This window comes from Chinchilla lanigera, unplaced genomic scaffold (genome assembly GCF_000276665.1).
Source record: "Chinchilla lanigera isolate Chin_1 unplaced genomic scaffold, ChiLan1.0 scaffold00173, whole genome shotgun sequence".
In the NCBI taxonomy this organism is placed as follows: domain Eukaryota; kingdom Metazoa; phylum Chordata; class Mammalia; order Rodentia; family Chinchillidae; genus Chinchilla; species Chinchilla lanigera.
Window position 1 is genome coordinate 36,985 of NW_004955574.1, and position 7,509 is coordinate 44,493.

Genomic DNA, 7,509 nt, shown 5'->3' on the forward strand with positions numbered 1-7,509 from the left:
AAGCCAGTCTTCGTGGTGCACGCCTGTAATCCCACCTGGGAGGCTGAAGCAGGAGGATTCCTTCAAGTCCAAAGCCAGTCAGAGCTACATAGTGAAACAAACTAACAAACAAAAAAACTACATAGATAGAATAAAATAAAGACAAAAACAGAAGTTTACCTTCCTTCCTCCACTTTAGTCCTGCTCCTTAATTAGGGTTAACCCCTTTTTATCTTTTCTGGACCTATTTCTTTTACATTCATTTATTTAGAGGTAAGATCTTGCTATATTGCCCAGGCTGGTCTTGAATTCCTGGGTTCAATCAATCCTCCTGCCTCAGCCTCCCCAGTCACTGGGACTATAGGTTTAGGTATGGGACTTGCCTAGTATAACACATTTTTATTTTTATTTATTTATTTTTTGGGGGGATCCTGGGAATCAAACTCAAGATCTTGTGTTTGCCAGGCAGGTGCTTATGCCACTGAGCTATATCCCCGGCCCCAACACATTTTTAAAAATGCTGTGACTAAGCTGAGCATAACGGTGCATGCCTACTCCTCCAGGGGGAAGCTGAGACAGGAAGACTGTGAGCTGAAGGCCAGCCTGAGTTCAAGTTCATCCTGAATTATATATCAGGACTTTATCTCAGAAATACTAAAACAAACCAAACAAAAACCCTGTGACTTGATTTTTCACTACCGCCCACCCCTTGACACATGGAATTTATCACATATTCTGTGTCCTTTCCTTAGCCTCCCAATTTTTACAAATAATTTTTTAAATTATTTGCCATGTATCGGTAACCTTTGTCATCCAAATATGTCTACAGGGGATTGGGGATTTAGCTCAGTGGCAGAGCACCTGACTGACAAGCACAAGGTCCTGAGTTTGATCCCCAGTACTAGAAAAAACAAACAAACAAACAAAATAAATAAATAAATAAATACGTGTACAGCCTCGCTTTGCTGACACCTGGTCCTGTAAAGCACATGAACTGGACTCCCCTCCCTTCTACTCTATTACCCCACTGCTCTATCTCAGCCATGGTCTGTCTGATCTATATGCATGGGTGGCAGTGCTGAGGATACGGGGACAGAACCTAGGCTTTGACGTTTTAGACATAGGCTCTCCCTCTGAGCTACATCCCCTGCCCTGTCTGCTGTATTCTTATTTTTATACTACCAATGTGACTTGCTGGGGTTCTAATAAATCTTCAGTGCTTTGTCCACAGGCTGAGTCTGAAGGTGAAATCAGAGAGTTTGTGTAATATTAAGGTTATGTAAACCAGGTGTGGTGGCACACACCTGTAATCCCAGTGCTTGGGAGGCTGAGACAGGAGGATCTTTGCAAGTTCGAGGCCAGCCTGGGCTACAAAGTGAGCTCAAGTCCAGCCTGAACTGCATAGCAAGACCCTGTCTAAAAAAGACAAAAAAAGGTTATGTAGGTGGATCTATAGTGAAATTATACTTTTATTTCATTAAACCAATGCTATAACATTAAATGGCAACTCCAAACACAGCTTTGTGTTGGGTCACATTTTTGTTTTTCTTCTTATATTTCAGGCTTGATTTTCCCATACGGAGCTTTTAGCTTTCCTAAGATGTGTTTCTCAAAAGGCCACAATATGACCCCTGATGCCTAGCTTCTCCTAGGAGCAAGGTCAATCAGCATTTTGCTTCTGTTATGCTTGTTGAATAGTCACGCAGTTGTGGACGCACTGGCTGTTCTCTGGGCTGCTTCAGGACTGTCCTCCCACGATGTCTTCACCGCTCCTCCCCTTTGTTGAATTCCATTTTAGTTCTGCTAGCGTGCATCCCTGTGGTGGATTAACCAATGGTCAACATGTAAGCCCGAGCTGAACTGAATCAGCATGGTGCCGGGTGCGGAAGGCCCACCTGAGGACTGTTGCCAGCAGCATAAAAGGAGAACCACAGGGGAAGTTGGTTTGTTGTTGATTCTCCTGAAGAAGCATGTCGCGCTGGCTTTTCTGTTATGAACTCGCTATTCTAAACATTGTAGGAGCTCAGATCCTCCCTGTTGCTGAGGACCGTGGGACTGTGGTTCTTTTCAGGGAAGTTCTGGTTCTTACCTTGAGCATCACTTCCTGGCTCCAGTGCAGATCCCTCAGCCTGCTGGCACAGATCCTTCATCCTTGTGGAGGACATTGCCATGGGCTCTAGGTCTTCAGCTGCACTCATGCAAGATACAGCCATGGGAGCCAGGCCCTCAGCTGGATTCTGTGGGTCTCCAGTGTGTGGACAGATTTCCTGCACTCTTTTGCATTTGACTCTTTGGCTGAATATTATAAAATAATCCTATAAATTATGTGTTAAATACATTTCTTTATAAACCCTGACCAACCAACCCTCGGTACCTTTCAGAGGAATGGTGGTAGGTAGGTAGGTATGTTGAATCCTTACATATTTGATTGTTTTTTTTTTGTTTTTCTTTCGGAACCAGGAATCGAACTCACGACCTTGCACTTGCCAGGCAGGCACTTTGCCACTGAGCTAAATCCCCAGCTCAGAATCCTTACATATTTGAAATATCCTTTCCCATCTTCATGCTAGACTGGATGATAGTTTCTAGGCCCCAGATGACTAGTTCAGAATCATATTCCTCGGCAGTTTGAAGGCCTGTTTCCCTTCCCGGTGATGGCCGAGGGGCCCTGGATCGCTGCTGACACTGTACCAAGATGGGTCTGCGTGAGTTACATTCTCTCCCTTACTTTATACTCTTCCGTCTTCTGTCTGTGCTGCTTCTCTCTTTAGTCCTGGGAACTTTTCTTTCCTGTGTTGTCATGTAATAACCTGATCCAAGGAGAGGTCTGGCCTCTGTCCTTGGCTTCTGGGAGGTAATCTTTAAGTCCTAGGAATGACCAGTCTGATTAGACTGTCTTTAAGGCCTTCGGCCATACCAAAGAGTTATGCTAACCACGACATTTACGCTGGGGTTTTGGGGCCACGTGGGACCAGCTCAGCCCCCAGAGAAGCCCACATGGGGGTCCAACTTAGCTTTTATCCCTCACCTTCATCAAAAGCCCTGGGCCTCCCTCGCTCAGCTCATGCCATGGCTCACACTGGCCCTGGGAGTAAAGGCTAAAGTCTCCAGCGGCATTTTAAGGCCCTGGACAGACCCTAGGGCAATCTTTAGAAAGGACCTTCCTCCCTGTCACCACTGTCCTTTTTGTAAACTGTCAGTAGTTAATTTTTATTTTTTTATTTTAAAAAATTTATTAGTGCATGTTTACAGTATATAACAATTACATTCCTCATGAGGAGTTGGTCCATGTACACAACACATCTTTTTTATTTTTTATTTTTTGGTCTTTTTGAGACAGGGTCTCACTATGCAGTTTAGGCTGGCCTTGAGCTCACTTCGTAGCCCAGGCTGGCCTTGAACTTGCAAGGATCCTCCTGCCTCAGCCTCCCGAGTGCTGGGATTACAGGTGTGCACCATCACGCCCAGCAACAGAATACATCTTAGTTCTTCCCTCATTCCTTTCCCCAGCGCTCCTGGCAATGTCTATTGGTCCCCTTCCCATTTGCAAAAGATCTATTTCTCTATTATTTATCTTTTGTTTTGCTGTGTAAGTTATTTATATTTTGGGATTCTTGTATAAGAGACCATGTAATACTTAAGCATGTGTGTCTGATTCATTTCACTTCACATTATGGTCTCAAGGTGCATTCATTTTCCTGCACATGACTCAAGGCTATCCTTCTTTATGACAGAGTAGTATTCCATCATGTGCATAAATACCATATTTTCTTTATCTAATCATCTGTTCATTGACATATAGGCTGCTTCCATTATGTACCTATTATGAATTGTGCTGCTAAAACATAGTTAAGTATGGATCACTGTGATATGATGTCTTTAACTGCTTTGAAACAGTGGTTAATTCTTTTGTTTTGAGATAGGGTCTCACTATGCAGTTCATGGCCATCCTCCTGCCTCAGCCTTCCTAGTACTGGGATTACAAGTCTGCACCACCACACCCAGCAGTACTTAATTTTTACATGACCTGAACACACCTGTGACAGAGACAGAGCGGTGTCAGTTCCTTGCGTGCTACACCCAGAGGCACGGAGATGGACATGAGCTAGACCCTGACCCAGGAGGTGCGCAGGAGAGGCCAGGTCACTGGGAAGTCAGGCTCTGGGCCAGGCAGGGTGGGGCTTCCATTGGCCAGTGTGTGACTTTGCTCCATTGCCTGTGGACCTCCTGGCTACTGATTTGTGGGGTCACTGCAAAAGGCCTGAGATGAGGTCACAGGGTTCCCCAAGTGCGTCAGTCCTGGGCGGGCTCTATGCTTCCTCCCGAGAGCCGGTGCCATAGCCACGGCCACACAGAGCGCAGGCAGCCTCCTCTGCCCTCTGCCTGCTGGCAGCCAGTTTGCGGTGAACTTCAGAATCAATTCTCAATTTGCCCTCACACAGGCATGCACCTTTTGGGATTATAATTGGGATTTTCTTTTATCTGAAAAATCAGTTTAGTAAGGTTTGACATCTGTACAATGCTGAATCTTCCTTTTTTTTTTTTCTTTGAGACAGAGTCTCCCTATGTAATCCAGGCTTGTCTCGAACTTGCAGTGATCCTCTGATCCTGTGATCCAGTGATCCTCCTGCCTCAGCCTCCCGGGTGCTGGGATTACAGGCATGCCCTGCTCAATAAACAGTTTACTCAAACTGAATAATTTGATGAGTCCCATCACAGGTGTAAGCCAGGAAACCACCGTCATGGTCAAGACCCAGCAAGTGGGGCTGGGGATTTAGCGCAGTGGCACAGCGCCTGCCTGGCAAGCACAAGGTCGTGAGTTCGATTCCCGGTACCGGAAAACAAACAAACAAACAAAAAACAAAACAAAACAAAGACCCAGCAAGTGAAGCACTAAATAACAAATACAATACAAATACAAAATGCAAAAGGCAAGAAGCCAGGAGCCAAGGTCACATAGTGTGCTGTTCCGTTTACACAAAATCCCCAAAATGGCACCTCAGAGCAGATTGGTAGTTGCCAGGGGCAGGAGGCGATGGGTGGGGGCACTGCTTAATGGTGGCAGGTTTTGCGGTGCATGGTGGCACACACCTGTAATCCCAGCACTCCAGAGGTTGAGGCAGGAAGATCGTCATGAGTTTGAGATCAGCCTGAGCTACAAAGTGAGCTCAAGTCCAGCCTGAACTGCATAGCGAGACCCTGTCTCAAAAAGACAAAAAAATAAAATACAATAAAATAAAAAATTTTTTAAAATGGTAACAGGTTTTAATTGGGGTGAGGAAAATGTTCTGGAACTAGACAGTGGTGAAGTTTGCACAATACTGTGACTGCACTAAATGCTGCTGACTTATCCACATAGAAGGATTCATTTTGAGTTGTGTCACTGTCACATCAACAGAAAGATAAAGACCTGAGATGGTGTAAGATTGCAAAGGGAGGTCCTGGAACTCTCCGCTTCAAGCCCTTGCAGACCACCCAAGCTGAGGTAGGGGCCGGGGATGTAGCTCAGCGGCATAAGCACCTGCCTGCCAAGCACAAGATCCTGAGTTCTATTCCCGGTACCAAAAAAAGAAAAGAGATGTAAATCTTCTAGGCCCTTGACAGTTCTGCAACCCACGCTCAGGTAGAAGACAGCACCGCTTTCTGTCCTTTGAAAACGTTAAGAATCCGTCCCTGCCTCAGTGCTCATTATAGCCTCACGCAGCACGCCTGGAACAAGGGCTGCACCCAGACTGCCCGTAGCCCTGAGAATCACGACCCTCATGTCTGTAAGAACAGTGGGAGCCACTGGGTGGCTGCTCACACACTCAAGGAGCACAGGATTGCACTGACACTTTTGGAGCCAACTGTAGTGTCTAGGTCTGGAGTCAGAAAGATGGTGATCCTGGGCCAGGCCAGGCATGTAGCTCAACAGCGAGTACAAGGCCCTGAGTTGGATTTCTGGTACCAAAAAAGAAAAAAAAAGAAATTAAAAAAAGAAAGATGCGGGGGCTGGGGATTTAGCTCAGCAGCAAATTACCTGCCTGGCAAGCACAAGGTCGTGTGTTCGATTCCTGCTACCAGGAGGAAAAAAAAAAAAAGATGCCAGGTGTGGTGGCGCATGCCTGTAATCCCAGCACTCGGGAGGCTGAGGCAAAAGGATCATTGCGAGTTCCAGACCAGCCTGGGCTACAAAGTGAGCTCAAGGCCAGCCTGAACTGCATAGGGAGACCCTGTCTCAAAAATACAAATAAATAAAGAAAAAGAAAGATGGTGATCCTGAGGAGAAAACATGCAGCCACTTTTGTGAAGTGGTCCCCTCTAGAGAACAAATTTGCTGTGGGAAGTGGAGCACAGCTGATGTCTGTTTGTTACTTCAAGTCTGAAAACAACCGCCGGGTAAGCCGACCGGCTCGCAGTCCTCAGTGGTGTTTCGCTGGCAGCAGGGTCATGTGACTTCAGATGCAGGGTGTTTTCTGCCTACACTAAAGAAGTGGCAGAAAAGCCAGCCAGTACACCCTGAGGCAGCAAGGTGCCCTTTGGCCAGCTGATGTAAGAGTTCGGTGGCAGTGGCAGTGGTGCCTGGGTCCATGGGATCGGCTTTTCTGCCAGTGGGAGCTGCCTGGCCTGGGGCAGCTGTGACAGCACCGTGTGTGTTGCTGATGCCTCAAAAAGCGAGCAGGTCTCCGCTCTGAAAGCCAAGTTCCTTCCACGCCTGAGTGTGTTGTTTGTCTCTGAGAACAGTGTTGCGGCTGCCGGCCTTGACTGGTATCCGATGCTCTTCGATTATGCTGACTGCGGCCGCCTGGCCTTTGTCCCCAAGCTGGACTTTCTGAACTGGAGCAGCCATCACCGCAGGTGTCCATGGGACACTGCTGCAACACGGACAAGAGGGCCACGCCTGAGGACGGCCACGCAGCCTCTGAGACTACACCAGAACAACATCACTAGATGAAGCCTTGGCAGTTTGGGGCGATTCAAGGCCTCTGCATAATGTGAATCTGAGCGACCCCGCCGGGGCTGTCACCTGGGCATCTGAGGTTTGTGTGCCTGTAATGTTCGCTTTTGAACCCAGCAGGAGCCCCAGGACCAGGCGGGCGAGGTGAGGGACCGAGGGGGAAGCGGGACATGGAGAGCAAGCCAAGAAGGACAGACAGGGTCGGCCTGCCAGGGGCTACAGGGACAGGGTGGGGGCTGGCAACCCCGGGGAGGTGACGGCAGGCCACCTGGGTGTAGGGCCAGGCAGGAGGGCAGACAGGGCAGGCGAGCAGCCTGGGAGATGAGGCTGACCTCCACCTCCCCACGCCTCTTCTGGGGGTATCCTGGGGGGCTCCCTGCTGAGGTCTGGATGTGATCTGTACCCCAAGGATACAGGTGCTGGGAGCTTGGTCCTCAGTGAGGTGTGTGGAGGTGGTAGAGCCTTTAAGAGGTGGCCTCACTGGAGATGATGCTGTCCTCACAGGGGCAGTGCTCCAGAGAGCCTGACTTGGGATGCCCAATGTGGTGGCGTGCACCTGCAGTCCCAGCACTTCAGAGGCTGAGGCAGGAGGA

General features: G+C 48.2%; 1 pseudogene; it reads left to right on the forward strand.

Moving 5' to 3' along the window:
• Positions 1-6,228: 6,228 nt before the first annotated feature.
• On the forward strand, positions 6,229-7,503 carry LOC102015673 (annotated as a pseudogene).
• Positions 7,504-7,509: the final 6 nt, after the last annotated feature.